At 35.3% G+C, this 16,828-nt stretch overlaps 1 protein-coding gene across 1 annotated transcript in view; it reads left to right on the top strand.

Annotated features, from left to right (window-relative positions):
* Positions 1–8,780: 8,780 nt before the first annotated feature.
* LOC101888990 (matrix metalloproteinase-14) overlaps positions 8,781–16,828 on the top strand; it is a 118,613-nt gene continuing 110,565 nt past the window's right edge. The window contains exon 1 of the mRNA XM_059125662.1: positions 8,781–9,612. The gene's annotated coding sequence lies outside the window, so the exon portion shown is untranslated. The remainder of the gene's footprint in view (positions 9,613–16,828) is intronic.

The raw sequence follows: 16,828 nt of genomic DNA, 5'->3' as shown, positions 1-16,828 counted from the left end.
AGAGGGCTCCAGGATATTCGTATCTTGAAACACCTCAGAAGCATTTCTATGTTTTGCAAACTATCAGAAGGTCTTCTATATTTCTGTGTTTAGAAGACCCTTAAAAAGACTTATATGTTTACGATACTTTTTGGAAGAATTCTATGTTCAGACACCCTTCTGTAAGTATTCGATGTTATGAAGACCCTCAAAAGATATTCAATGTCTAGAAGGCCATGAGAAAGTTATTCTATTTTTGAAGACCCACAGTTCTTTTTTGACGTTTACAACTCTCTCAGAAGGTCTTTTCTGTGCAGAAGATCTCAAAGATCCACAGCTCTCCTATGTTCTATGGATGTATTATATGTTTAGAAAACTATCAAATGGAATCCAATGCTTGGAAGCCCCTCAGCACGTCTACTATGCCTCAGAACAGCCTAAGAAAAATACACTGTGCGATAAATTTATTTTTAGACCCTGCACCACGTAGTGGTAAGGGTATTATGTCTGTGAATCTGTTTGTAACATAGAGAAGGAAGCGATACAGACCCATAGTTACTTTTTAGGATCTTCATAGAATCACTAGAAATCACTGAGTCGATTTATGCATTCCAGTCCGTCTGTCCATGTATTTTTGCAGGTCGCATTTATTATCCGATTGCGATGACATTTTCCAAATAATATTTGTTTGGCCTGCGGACGAATTCTATTGAAATTGATGAGAATCGGTTCAAATTTAAATATAACTCCCATATATATCTTCAATCGATCTCGGGATAATTGAGCACCCAATGGCCAATATCAGTCCAAATTAACTGAATTTTGGAACATCCGACCGAATTCAGCCTAGAAGCAAATACATCAATTTTGGAGAAAATTGGTTCAGTTATAGCTATACCTCCGATATATATGTTTCATCAGATTTGGGGTTCTAATTCCCTCACATGGGAAATATGCCCTCCACAAGAATTATATTTGTTACCAGATAACGTATACAGCCCAGAAATACCTTTGTCAAATTCTATCGAAATCGAATCAGGTAAGGATATAGCTTCCATATATATATCTTAATCCGATATCTGGTTTATTGTGCACCAAACACCCAATATCAGCACAAATATACTGAATTTTAGCAATTCTGACTGAATTTTAGCAATTCCGACTGAATTCATTCTAGAAACAAGTACTTCAAATTTGATGAAAATCGGATCAAATTCGGCTATAGCTCTCATATATATGTTTCATCCGATTTGGGGGTTTAAGTCCCTCGCATACGTAATATGCACTCCACAACAATAATCTTTGGTAACAAATATCAGATACGGATCTAAAACAAATCTTTCAAGTTTTGTCAAGATCGGTTGACATTTGAAAATAGATCACATACACAAAGTGAGATAAAAAAAACGTCAAACGCCATAATTATTACATTTTTTATTTGCATTAAATAAGAGCAAAAAATGTCGGAGAGAGCATCAAATTTTAGAATAAGTTTAGATTTGTTAGAATTGGTCACCTTTGGCACGAATTATGGCCTTCAAACGGCCAATGAAACCTTCACACGCTGCCCGAATATTGCTCTGTGGTATTTTTTTTGTGGTGATCGACACTTTTTTATTTTTTGCCAATCTTGCTTGGTATCCGGAGATTTTGGTGGCCATTGTGCGCTGGAAATGAAGCGAGGAACCTCATTTTGTAACCATTTTTGGGTGGCGCGTGCTGAGTGCGATGGTGCTGAGTCCTGTTGGAAAGTCCAAGGTCTGTCCAATGTTTGTGTGCCCAAGACTTTAATACACCCTCCAGAATAATTTCGCGATAATATTCGACATTTATTATGATGCCATGGTCGATTAATGCGAGCGGAGAGCGATCATCGGCTGTTATGGCTGCCCACACCATCACCATGGCCGGCGCTTGAGTTTTGGTGGCCAACCGAAGGTGCACATTTTCAGCTGACCTCTTTGGCAAGTAAACGCTGGACTGCTGGACAACGAATGTTTTCTCATCGGAGAAAACCAAATTCGGCTGTTCACCACTTTCGGCCAAGCGAAGCAACTCTTTAGCTCATTTGAGTCTATTTTCTTTCTGTTGTGGTGTAAGTTCTTCCACTTTTTGGAATTTCAATGGCTTTACCCCGAGCTCAATATTTGCCAATATTTGCCGAATGGAATATTTCGATATGTTCAGCTCACAAGCCTTTTTTCGGCAACTGCGTCGCGGGTTTCAATAAGGTCGCTTCATTACTTTTCGAACCATTTCTGCTGATGTTGCTGTTTTCTTCCGTCCACTTCCTTGATGTCGGGCTATGCTACCAGTATCACGGTAACAAAAGATTTATTCACATTTAAATGCTGGAGTGCTCTAACGATAGCCACTTGTGGTTTTCCAGTCAAATATAAAGAAATCACACTACCGCGCTTAAATTCCATCACGAATAACTTTTTTTCTGGAAAATTCTGACCAAAATGCTTTTGTACGCTTGTAAACAATATAATGAGCTGTCACTGGAATAATTTGAACAGCTGTCGGACAAGTGACTTAGAAATGACAGCAGTCTGAAGTTGGATTCAGTTTCTTTCATCTCACTGTAGATGGCTGTTAGTTTAAATTTTTTCAATCTGAGTCAAAATCTCCATCAAATCTCCAATTTTTTGTTCCCAATTTTAAAGGCCTTTATATACCACCTTTACCAAAGGCATCCGATTATTTCAGCGATATTTCTGCAAAAATCATTGATTTAAACTAATAACTCCACCATATAAGGGAAACCCCCAATAGCCATATCTCCGATATCTGGCTACATGCGACCCGCTTTCCCAATTCATTGGCCCCCATGCTGTATGTTTGACGAATGCATATGAGCGTCATAGTATTGTCATGGTATTTGTTGGCAGTTTTAGTACTGCCTTCATACCAAACAAATATACCACCCAACCCAAAACAACCACAACAACAACAACAATGTCAATAACAACAGCAACAACAAATATAAATAATAATAACAAACCCCATTTGGCAGCAAATAAAGGTCTTTGAGGCAATATTTACAGTTCGCGTGACTATGACAGTCATAGACTGGCTCGCTGGCGGTTCTCTCGCTCTCTTTATCTTCAGCTGTGTTGTAGTGGTAGAAGAATTGTGGAAGCTATATAGAATAGCTAAATTTTGCGCTAATAGTGTTGGCGTTTGATACCTTAATAATGTTGATATAGTGGTAACAACAACAACAGCAAGAGCAATAAAACTGCTAACAAAAACGCAACCAACTATCCGCCACCCATACAAATCAACCACCAAAAACAAAAGTACTAAAAAATCTACTAGCTTAGGCTACAAATACATTAGCATGCTTGGTGTGGATATGTTGTTGAGCAGTGCAACTCTATGAGAGTCTCCAGGGGAAATTCTATAGGGTTAGCAACGACATTTCAGAGCGCTATGTTCAATTTGGCAGGGATACTATGTTTAATTTTTATCTCACCCCAACACCTTAACGGCGTTATTAAATAAACACAGACATAAAGTTGGCACATTATTTGTGCATTATGTACTTTGTACTAAAATGGCACAAATGGTACTATTTTGTGCCCTTTTAGTACACACTTACAAATTTCTGCACATCCCTGATCTAAACCTTACTCCTCATCTCTGATTAAAGAAAGAGACATGAATGTGTGGAAAGTTAGCGCATAATTTGTACATTATGTACCCTTTCGTACCTTTTGTACCCCCTTAGTTTGAGTCTTGACAAATCCAACATCATTACATACCATTTTGTACTCTATTCGTAGCTTTGTGTCCTTTTAGTTCGAATTTCTATGAGTTCGAACTTATCTTACCCCAAACTACCCAACAGTGATCGTAAAAAAAGTTGAATCAAATTCGAGCATCATGTACAATTTAGTACCTTTTGTACCCTTTACGTTGAAATTTCGACAAAACCTTACCCCTAAACTAAAATATTGATTGTAGAAACATATATAAAGGGCCTATAAAGTTGGTGCACCATTCAGTACATGGTGTACTTTTTAGTACCGTTTGTACCCTTTTATTTCAAATTTTTACAAACCCAAGTTTGGCTCTCCCGGAAATGCCTCCACAGTGATCGTAGAAAAAATTTAACTCATAATTCGTACATTTTATACTGTTCAGTACCATTAGTGTACTCTTTAACTTCAAATCTCATTCAAATTTTCCCCGAATATATTTCACCTTATGAAACCATTCCTATGTTTCATGCATACTTTTTAGTACCTTTTGTACCCTTTTAGCTCGAAATTCGATAAACCTAACTAGCAAACATCTCAATAGGGATCGAAGAAAAAAAATTGTTACATTTCGTACATTTTGTACCTTTAAGTACCACTAGTGTGCCGTTTTACTTCGAATCTCATTCAATTTTTCCCCAACAATATTCCGCCTTAGGAAACCATTCTTATGTTCCCTGAGTACTTTTTAGAACCGTTTGTACCCTTTTAGTGTAAATTTCGACTATTACAACCCCAAACATTCCTACAGTGAGCGTAGAAAATTTTGTCTCGTATATATGTACATTCTGTAACTTCGAATCTCATTCAAAATTTTCCCGACAACATTTATACCCTACACCACATAGTGGTAGGATTATTATGTCTTCGTGCATTTGTTTGTGACGTGGAGATGGAAGCGAGATAGACTCATATATACTTTTGAGGATCTTCATAGAATCACTTTCTGAGTCGATTTATGCATGTCAGTCCGTCCGCCCGACCGTTCGCTTTTCTGCCCATGTATTTTTTTTTTTTTTTTTTGAACGAAATGCAGGTCGCATTTATTATCCGATTCCAGTGAAATTTTCCAAACAGTATTTGTTTGGCCCAAGGATGAACCCCATTGAATCGGTTCAAATTTACATAGCTCCAATATATCTTCAACCGATTTCGGGTTAATTGTGCACCAAATGGCGAATATCAGTTCAAATTACCTGCATTTTCACGCATCCAACCGAATAAAGTCTAGAAGCAAATACGTAAAATTTATTGAAAATCGGTTCACATATAGCTATAGATTCCATATATACGCTTCATCCAATTGGGGGTTTTAAGTCGCTCACATGCGCAATATGAACACCACAACAATTATCTTTGGTACCAAATATCAGACACAGCTCAGATATAATTGCCTAAAATTTTGTCAAGATCGGCTCAGATTTGGATATAGCTCCCATATATATATCTTCAAGCGATTTCGTGTTAATTGTGCACCAATTGGCCAATATCAATCCAAAACTACAACCAAATTCAGACTGCTGTCATTTCTAAGCCACTCGTCCGATAGCTGTTACAATTATTCCAGTGACTGCTCATTATATTGTTTTCAAGCGTACAAAAGCATTTTGGTGGGAAGTTTCCAGAAAAAAAAATATTCTTGATGGAATTCAAGCGTGATAGTATGATTTCGTGGAAAACCAGAAGTGGCTATCATTAGAGCATTCCAGCATTTAAATGTGAATAAATCTTTTGGGTCTCGTACCATCGCTCGTTAACGTGATACTGGTAGCGTAGCCCGACCGACGTCAAGGAATTGGACGGAAAAAAACAGCAACATCAGCAGAAATGTTTCAAAAAGTAAAGAAGCGACTTGATCGAAACCCACGTCGCAGTGGCCGAAAAATGGCTCTTGAGCTGAACATATCGCAATATTCCATTCGGCAAATATTGAAAAATGAGCTCGGGTTAAAGCCATTGAAAAGTCCAAAAAGTGCAAGAACTTACACCGCAACAGAAAGAAAATAGACTCAAAAGAGCTAAACAGTTGCTTCGCTTGGCCGAAAGTGGTGAACTGCCGAATTTCGGTTTCTCCGTCTCCGATGAGAAAACATTCGTTGTCCACCAGTTTGGAAACAAACAAAATGAGAGCCAAACAGGTCAGCTGAAAATGTGCACCTTCGGTTGGAAACCAGAACTCAAGCGCCGGTCATGGTGATGGTGTGGGCCGCCATAACAGCCGATGGTCGCTCTTCGCTCGTATTATTCGACTGTGGCATCAGAATAAATGCCGAATATTATCGTGAAAATATTCTGGAGGGTGTATTAAAGCCTTGGGCATGCAAACATTTTGGCCGCAGACCTTGGACATTCCAACAGAACTCCAAGAATGGTTACAAAATGAGGTTCCTCGCTTCATTTCCAGCACACAATGGCCACCAAAATATCCGCATACCAATCCATTGGACTATTGTGTCTGGAGAAATTTGAACAGCATTAAAAAATACCAAAGTGTCGAATACCTCAAGCAAGCGCTTCGCCGGGAATGGGCCAAAATAGCGCAGAGCAACATTCGGGTAGCGTGTGATGGTTTTATTGGCCATAATTCGTGCCAAATCTAAACGTATTCTTAATTTTGATGCTATTTCCGAAATTGTTTGAATTCATTCAATACAATTTAACAAAAAAAATGTAAATTTTATTTCGTTTGATTTTGTTGCAGTTTTTTATCTTACCCTGTACACTCCGCTACAAGAATATTTGACACCGGACATCAGATACAGCTCGAAAATACCAATGCCAAATTTCATCGAAATCGGTTCAGATGTTTATACCTCCGATGTACATCTTCATCCGATTTTATGGTTATTGTTCACTTATATAATATCCGCACAAATCATCATCCGATTTTATGGTTATTGTTCACCAACGTAATATCCGCCCAAATTTAATGGATTTTTTTCATATTCCACCGAATTTTTCGATTTGGTGAAACTCGGTCCGGTATATCTATTGCTCCAACAAATATTTTTTTTAATATAACCCTTATCGAATTTATATCATGTACTATACAGCAATGTTTTTTGATACAAAAGCCTCCTTGCTATTTGTTGAAAATCGATTCAGAGTTGGATATAGTTCCGAAATTGTGACTACTCTAAAGCCATGATACGCACCCCAATAAGGTTCATAGGTGGTATGATCTAATTCACATAAATTCCCAATAAAAACTTTTTATACCCTCCGCTACCACCATTGATCAGCATAAAAATTCTATGTCGATTTAGCAATGTCCGTCCGTCTGCCCGTCTATGGAAATCACCCTAGCTTCCGAAGGAAATGAAGTAGGTTAATAAAACTTTACTCAAATGTGTATTATGTCTGCAGAACTTTTGGTATTGAAAATGGGTCATGTAGGTCCACGTTTTGGTATAGCCCCCCATATAATGCTACCTCCCGATATTCCGTGATTTTTTGTGGATTTAAGCGACATTATTCAGTTTAAAATTTGGTATTTGAAGTTCGTAATGGATACTACAGCCAATGGCAGAAAATTGTCCGCGCAGATCCAACTCTTTGTATAGCCCTCAAATAACGGTACCTCCCGATATTCGGTATTTTGATGATTTTAGCGACACTATTCACCTGAATTGTTTCAAATTTGGTGTTTGAAGTTCGTACTGGGTTCTACAGCCTATGACAGAAAATTGTCTGTGCAGGCCCACGTCTTCGTTTATCCCCAATATAGCAGTACCTCTCTATATTCGGTATTTTGATGATTTTAGCGACATTATTCACCGGAATTGTTTTAAATTTGGTGTTCGTAAGTTCGTACTAGATTCTACAGCCTAGGAGAGAAAATTGCCTGTGAAGGTCCACGTCTTCGTATAGCCCCAATATAACGGTACTTCACTATATTCGGTATTTTGACATTATTCACCTTTTTTCGCATTTAATTATTGTAATGACTTATGACAAAACATGCCTATGCAGGTCCTTGTCATCGTATAGAACCTAGTATAAGGGCTACATTCAGTATTTTTTGGAAAATTGCCAAATTCGTTCCAAATGGTTGAGGGTATTTAAAGGTCGGCCGAACTTACAGCATTTTTACTTGTTTTGTTATGGGAGCTCTACTAAATACTCAGAGTGGTGTAGGGTATCATATAATTGGCCCCGACCGAATTTTGACCTTTCCTTACTGCTTCACCTTATAAAATCATTCTCAAGTTCCATGTAAATGGAAACATCTCCATGTACTTTGTAGCGTACCCTTCTAGTACTAGACTCATCACTAGACCTAGAGTACAGCACACACACACACACACACATAGCCGTAGTCAAGCCGAGACATATGACACATACAAACAAAAAAATCTACGCTCTAAGAAATTTACTCTACAAACGCTATCAAATGAATAGCAGTAATAATAACAGCAACTATGCTGTACGGCATTACCACTACCAACACAACAACAACGACAACTCCAACAACGTCAGTGCCGTCAGTAGAATAGGCTTTTATTCAAAAACCAGCAGCAATAAAGACAAGTTAAGAGTAAAATTCACGTTAACAACGACAATGAGTCGAAAACAAAACGTGAACAGAAAAGGTTGAGTTGTTTTCACACAACAAAGGAACAGAAGAAAAACCTATTTAGTAAAGAAAATAATAATAATAAAAATAATAAAAACTTTAATTAATTAACGTAATTAAAAAACAATGAACTTAGAAAAATATATTATTATTAGAGACTAAGCCAGGATTTTAAAAAAACATAATAAATAAAGTTGAAAAATTATTTATTTAAAAAATACAAATAAAAAAAAATTGTGCAATAGCCATTAAGTGAATTAAAAAAAATATCCTTTAGATAAACATAATACAAAAGGACGAAATTTGAAAAAGGATTTCTATAAAAAAAATTAAAAAGGACGAAAGTGAAACAATATTTTCCATAAAATTCAATGAAAGAAAGAATAATAAAATAAAATAAAAAAGGAAAACACAAACGTTTTTCTCTCACAAAAGCTTAACATTGATAAAAAAAGCAAATAAAAATTAAAAAACAAAAAAAAAAAAAAAAAATATATAAATCAAAAGGACGAAGGTGAAAAAGGTTGTTTATCTATAAATAAATAAATTCGAAAACCTAAAATTGGAAATCTAATTAGAATTACAAATTTGAAGTGGAATATTTATAAACCACTGAAATATATCGCTACCCAAAAACAAGGATTAAGCCGACACTCTGTCAAAAAAAAAAAAAAAATTAAAATATTAAAAATTACAAAACAAACTAACAACGGGTCCAAAAAATAATTTTGCAATTTTTTTTCGAAATAATCACGGTGTGTTTTTATTCTTGTGTTCCCCGATAGCCCCACTACCGCGCGCGTTCCCCTGAGAGTGTGTTGTGTTTGTCAAGAATACCATCGTCATCGTATCTGCGCTGCTGTAATCTTATCGGCAATTCTTTAAACAAATACCCCCCATTTCCCACCTTTTGCAAAACGCTCTTCAAAAAAAAATTGCCCTCAAAAAATACGAAATAAGTTCTATAGTAGTGCTCACTCCATGTTTACTCAAATAAAAGCGTTTTTATGTGTCCCAAGCGCTATCTAAGCAACTGCACCCCAGAAGATATATTCTCCCGCATTTGAAACCAAAAAAAAAACGTACAAATAACAGTGCAAATATTCCCATTATTGTTATCGGTCGGTTAGTGGAACAACAGAAGAAAAATTCTCAACTCAGATAAAAAGCCGATACGAAAGTGCAATGTAATATTTGCCAGCTCTTGGATACAAAAGCGAAACGAGCGTCTGAAACAAATTTCGAGTGACCCTCTCCAAAGTGAAATATTTCCATTTTTACAAAGTTACGGTAAGTTCGGAAAAAAAAGGCTGACAAAATTAAGACTTATGTATGTGTTCACCGACATAGCCAGAAATGACTTTCGAAACCATTTCAAGGGGTCCCAACCGACAAAAATTGGATTTTCATGCAAAAGATTATCTGAAAATATCGGAGTGGGGACCTGAACCCCCATAACACCTGACTATGTCAGTGGTATGTGCATGTAATTTGTTTGTATCTGTGATCTGTGTTTCTCCTGAAGAAAAAAAAAACACGACACTGTCTTAGTACGGTTTATAAATTTCTAGACATAATTCAGAAAAATGATTGGTGGCCTAAACGTAACCCTGTGCGAAACAAAACTAAAATACAAACAAACAAGAGTAGAAATGAAAAAAAAAATCTAAAAGACGTACATAGGCATTTTAGAAGCATACATTGCAAAGTTGTCAAATATAGAAAGCAAATTGGGAATTTATGTGAAGTAGATCATACCAACTATGAACCTTATTTAAATGCGTATCATGGCTTTAGAGTAGTCACAATTTGGGAACTTTGGATACAGTTCTGAATCGATTTTCAACAAATTTGATGAAGGCTTTTGTTCCCCTAGTACCAAATACCATAGCAGTATAGTGCATGATATGACATTGATAGTGCATGATATTCATAGGACCAATACATACACCGGATCGACTTTCACCAAATGGTAAAATTCGGTTGAATATGAAAAAAATCTATTCAATTTAGGTTTGTCTGAGCAATTCCACTACTTCGTATAGCCCCCATATAAAGGTACCTCCCGATATTCGGTATTTTGATGATTTTAGCGACATTATTCACCGATTTTTTTTAAAGTTCCGCATTTCAATATTGTTATGGCTTATGACAAATGTTGCCTATGCAGGTCCATGTCGTCGTATGGACCCTAATATAACGGATTTTATTTTTTTTTTTTTTGAAAATTGCCAAATTCGTTCCAAATGGTGGAGGGTATTCAAATTTCGGCCCGATCTATCTTATAGCTTTTTATACCCTCCACCATAGAATGGAGGATATATTAGGTTTGTCATTCCGTTTGTAACACCTCGAAATATACATTTTAGACCTCACAAAGTACATATATTCTTGATCAGTATAAAATTCTATGTCGATTTAGCGATGTCCGTCCGTCTGTCCGCCTGTGGAAATCATTCGGAAATTCGGTATTTTGATGATTTTAGCGACATTATTTACCAGAATTGTTTCAAATTTCGCATATGAAGTTCGTAATGGATACTACAGCCTATGACAGAAAATTATCTGTGCGGGTCCACGTCTTCTTATAGCCCCCATATAACGGAACCCCCCAATATTCGGTATTTTGATGATTCTAGCGACATTATTTACCGGAATTATTTCACATTTTGTACTTGAAGTTCGTAATGGATACTACAACCTATGCCAGAAAATTGTCTGCGCAGGTCCACGTTTTGTAACCCACATTTTGATGATTTTAGGTACATTATAAACAGATTTTCTCAAGTTTCGCATTTGAATATTGTAATAGCTAGTGACAAATGTTGCCTATGCAGGTCCACGTCGTCTATACGACGGCTAATAAAACGGCTACTTGCTGTGTTTTTAAGATTTTAATAGATTTTTAATGGATTTTATTTTTTTGAAAATTCCAAATGGTGGAGGTTATTCAAAGTTCGGCCGATCTTACAGCCCTACAACACTATGTGTTGGGGGTATTATAAGTTTGATTGGGCCAAAAATTATGTAACACCACGAAATATTGGTTTCCCACATAGGAAAGTATATATGGATCTTCCTGAGTCGATCTAGCTATGTATGTATGTCCGTCCGTCCGTCTGTCCGTCTGTCCATGTTAATTTGTAATCGCTCTACTGGTCGCAATTATGGCCCGATCTTTAGAATGGAGGTGGGGATAGGGTCAGAATAGAACCCTATTACTTTTGGAGATGATCGCATAGTATTTAGGGGTTGAAGTGGACCAAAAACTGAAAAATTTCCTGATTTTGCCATTGCTCTACAGATCGCAATTATAGACCAATCGACGCGAAAGTTCGCATGGGCCTAGAGAATAGGGCTGGGCAGATGTCTTCCCATTTTGATGGTCATCGGGTAATATTTAGTGGGTGAAATAGACCATAACATTTGTACTAAACAAAAGTCAAATTTTCCATTAAACCGCGTATATTTTTAATCCCGGCGAAATCACAAATAGACGAACGGGTCTATTCTGACCATTACGTAGATGCCGATAGTAAATATATCGGATATATATAGCGAAATATATACGATGTATATATACAAAGGAAGGGGATGTTAGCTAGAATGCTTATATCTCAAGTAGGGCTGGACCGATTTTGACAAATTTTGTCAATTCAGAATGCCCTCTTGACATAAAGGAATAAAATCTACAATAATCTCATAGAAAGATATCAATAATGATGTTAATATAGCTTTTTTTAGTATTTTGTGACATCTTTTATTTTTTCATATTTTTATAGCATGCGATTTTTTCAATTTGACTTATAATATTGATGTGTATATTTTGTAATATTTTTTCACCTTACAACACAGGTTGGGGATATTATATAAGAGTACATATTGCAAATATCGTCCGATCCTCACGAAAATTTTCACAAGGTTAGGGTTGGGCTCAGAAGGGCTAGGCCTATTGTTTTCAAAGATGTCCGCAATATATTAGGCATTAAAGTGGACCAACAAATAAAAATGTTCCTGATTTTGCAGCCGTTATTAAGGTCACAAATAGAAACCAAAGGACACGAAATCTCGCATGAAGTTAGAGTTTAGGACATCGGGTAAAATACACCACTAATTTTGTGTGAAAAAAATACCAGCATTACTTACAGGCAATATCCGAAATACACAAGAGGCGAACTTCTGGCTTTTTATGCTGATTTCGTTGACGAATATAGCCAAATATCGTAGAAAAGCAAATCATATAGATGAATCTAAAATTGGAGGTACAGAGGGGCTTCTTGCTTTTGGAGATGATTGCAAAATATTTGGGGTTGCCGTAGCCCGTAAAAATAAAACAAAACGCCGATTTAACGCTTTTGTTTTTCTCTTGCGTTTTTTTTTCCTTTTTGTTTTTTTGATTATTCTAATCAAGTATTTTTGGCTAAAGCTTTAATAGCACGCTTTGCATAAACAAAACAATAAAGCCAACAAATATTGGCCAAATTGCGGTATAAAATGTGTATTTTTAGTGTTCACATTAACCGGCATTGAACTTAAACTCATTTCGACGCCTAAGGAAAAAATCCAAAAAAAATCGAAAAAAAACTATCAAACACTTGTGGTTATGATTTTTATCAATAAAACGTTTTTGAAATATTTTTTCCATTTTTCAAAAAAAAATGCTATAATTATGTAAAACCATTATTAAATAATTTTCAAAACGCTTTGGTTTAACCTTTGTTTTGATAATCATTGGATCACCTGCCAACGGAGTTATAAACGGTGCTTCTAAATGGAGGCTCAACATATTTTAGATTAATTTAATTTTTTTCAAAGCTTCACTTCAATTTTATGCTGTTAGACTGCCAAGAGGCGGAGGGGGGTTTTGCAATTTTTAAAGTCATTATTTAATTTATGTTTGCCTTTTTTCAAATCACGCATTCACGTCATCGACATTTGGCGACAATTCATTGTCAATCTAGCCGTCGTCGCGATTCGTGGCGATTATTTATTGAATATCTGTCTACCTGTTCTAAACACATTTCTAGTCAGCAGGGGCTTTTGGAATTATTTTTCCATAAAAACTATTTAATAATTAGTGTGGTTTGATGTTTTCGAAAAAAATGTGTCAGGAATTTTTTATGGGAATTTGAAAGTAAATTTATTGAAATAAAATTTATTTAATGCTTGCGTCAGAGAGAGGGAAGAGAGAGAGAGAGGGATACGAATGGAATGGTAAAATTGGATATACCATTCGAATTGTGGAAAATATTAACAATAACAATAACGTTTCAAGACCATTATTCCAAAAAAAAAATATAAAACATCAAGGACATCAATGATCTTATCATAAGAAATCTTGAAAATATTAGCTCTCATAAGTAGGGTATCACAAGAACTGACCATTCCATCGTTATTATTTTTTTATAGATAATATTTTGGGGTGTCACAAAAAAGCTTTTACACAGCTTTATTTTGTCCAGTGCATCTGCAACCAACAATGCAGATCTAGATAAAAAAATCCGCTCTATAAATAGATGAATGGTTGTGTTTCCCATTTGTGAGGGAATTTCTGGAAATAGTCTGGCACTTGAAATATTCTTCATATTTTATTTTATTTTTTTTTTGTTGTTGTTGTCATTAAGATTTGTCATATAGTAAACTAAGAAGCCATAAATTGTGTCTGCCAAAAAAAAAACGGAAAAATTTAAACAAAATGCATTTCACATTCTCCAGCTTGAGAGCCACCAGGAAGTGGGCATCTGTCTGTGTGGTGGCGTTAGTAATCGATGGAACAGAAACTTTTCGTTGGAAATTTGGATAAATGTTTTATTTTTATAATTATTAAATGTTTTATGGTTCTAAACGGAAACATATATTGGGGTGTAACGAAGAAAAGTACTCTATTGTGGTATACAAAGAACTTGAAAATAATAAAAAAAATCCGCGGCAAAAATAATAATTCTCTAAATAAAAAATATTTAATAAATTCACGTATATTAAACACAAAAAATCCAGAAATTCTTCTCCTAAAAGTTCATGGAAAAAATCTCTAAAAAAATTGAAATTGAAAATGTGCAGGTCCAGGGCTTCGTATAGCTCTCATATAACGATACCTCCCGATATTCCGTATTTTGATGATTTGAGCAACATTATTCACCGGAATCGGTATTTGAAGTTCGTAATGGGTACTGCAGCGTAAGACAGAAAATTGTCAGTGTAGGTCCACGTCTTCGTATAGCCCCCATAGAACGGTACCTCCCTAAATTCGGTATTTTGGCGATTAAAGCGACCTTATTCAAGGGGATTGTTTCAAATTTGATCTTTGAAGTTACTAATGGGTCTTACAGCCTGTGACTGAAAATTGTCTATGTTGTTCCCGGTCTTCGTATAGCCCCCATATAATGGTACCTCGTGATATTCGGTATTTTGATGATTTTAGCGACATTTTTCACCGGAATTTGGTATTTGAAGTTCGTAATGGATACTACAGCCTATGATCCACGTTTTGGTATAGCCCCCATTTAACGGTACCTCCCGATATTCGGTATTTGGATTATCTTGGCTACATTTTTCAGCGAATTTTCTCGAAGTTTCTCATTTGAATATTGTTATGGCTTATGATAAAAGTTGCCTAAGCAGGTCCACGTCGTCGTGTACACCTTAATATAACGGCTATTTTCAGTATTTTTAAGATTTTAACGGACTTTTGAACGGTTTTTATTTTTTTGAAAATTACCAAATTCGTTCCAAATGGTGGAGGGTATTCAAGGTTCGGCCCGGCGATTTAAAGATTTCTTACTCGTTATTTTTAAATGCAGTTAGTGGCTTGAGCGGCGCACAAAAAATCGGACAAAAATCACAATTATTGGATTATTGGTCCACAAAAAAAATCTAGTCGATTAAGGTATTCATAAAAAAAAACTTAAAAACCCACAATTATCGATCTTATAGTCCCTAAAAAAATCACAATGAGAGTCCTTCAATGACCTCTTTAAAAATACGATTTTTGGGCTGAGAGTGCCCCAAAATAATCGTTCAAAAAAATTCACGACCAGATGATGGAGGCTTCTTCAAATGTACACAATTTCGTCTCAGATGGCCCTCCAAATTTTGTTCCTAAAAAAAAACTTCCAAAAATATTCTTCGGAAATCCTCGCTGGTCCTTAACAAAACATAAAAAAATAAAAAGCGCTCAATAAATATATTCTAAAAATCCACGACTTAAATGGTCGCATAAAATATTTTACGAAAATCCGCCATTATGGAGCAAACGGTTTCCCTAAAATTTTATTTTAAAAATTTCCCAATTTCTTTAAAAAATTGTGTCTTAAAAAAAATCCACGATTATAGCTCAGATTGTCCTGCACATTTTTTTTTTAAATATCCAGAATAATAATAATATTCTTCAGATAACCTTTCCAATACATTCTAAAAAAATCCATGATAATACCTCAAATATCTTCCATTTTTTAATTTTTTTTCTTTTTACTCTATGGTCTCAGATTTCATTTTCCTACCTCAATATTCCATTCATAAAAATGTTCGCTGTTGTAAAATTGGTTACTAATTAGCAAAACCAGTTTTTCTACCGAAAAAAATTCAACAAATTGCCACTGCTCATTTCAAATTAAAAAACATTTGTTTACATTCAAGTTTGCATATTCAAATTGACTTGGATACAAAATGAAATACAATATATATGAATAAGAAATATTGAAATATGTGCGTATTGTTTCGCTTTCTTGCCGGCAGGCGAAATGGATGAGTCATGGTCCTTCTGTATTCATTCATTTGACTATTCATTGACTTTCATTCATCGTTTTATTCTGTGATTTTGTTTTCTTTTTGTTGTATTTGAATGATGATCCAATCAAAATCTTTTAAAGATTTTGAAATTTGTGTCGTTAGAAGCAAGAAAGTTGAGGGTGGTTGTTTGAATGCCCTACGAGACTACATGAATAGAAGGGGATTTGTTCTATTTTATTTTATGATCAAAAATGATTTAATTAAAAAATCCAAATTTAATCCACGACTAAAGCTCACATGTTTCTTTGTCAAAGAAAATGCTTAAAAAATCCGCGATTACACCTCAGATATTCGTTAAAAATATTCCGAAAAAGTGTTTTAAAATAAACTTTAACAAGTGCGCGATTTTTGCTCCAACTTTTTTTATATCCCCAAGAATATTTCTAACAAAATCTACGATTATAGATCAAAGGGTCCTCAACTAAATGTCTTAAAAAATCCCCCATAAATATTCTTTAAATAATTTACGATTAAAGATAAAGAAAAAAACGATCATAGATCAGATGGTCCTTTAAAAATGCCTTTAAAATATTCTTTAAAAACATGCACGATCCACAGATTTTTCTTCATCTGATTTCTTTAATAATCCTCCGAAAATATTCTTTAAGAAATCAAAAATTACAGTGCAGATGGTCCTCCAAAAATATTCTTCAAGAAGTCCACAATTATTGCCATAAAGGTCATTCAAATGTGTATACCCTGCACCATAGTATGGAGA

Source organism: Musca domestica, unplaced genomic scaffold (genome assembly GCF_030504385.1).
Source record: "Musca domestica strain aabys unplaced genomic scaffold, Musca_domestica.polishedcontigs.V.1.1 35, whole genome shotgun sequence".
Classification (NCBI taxonomy): Eukaryota; Metazoa; Arthropoda; class Insecta; order Diptera; family Muscidae; genus Musca; species Musca domestica.
The sequence above is the reverse complement of the archived record's forward strand: the minus strand, read 5'-3'. Positions and strand labels throughout refer to the sequence as shown.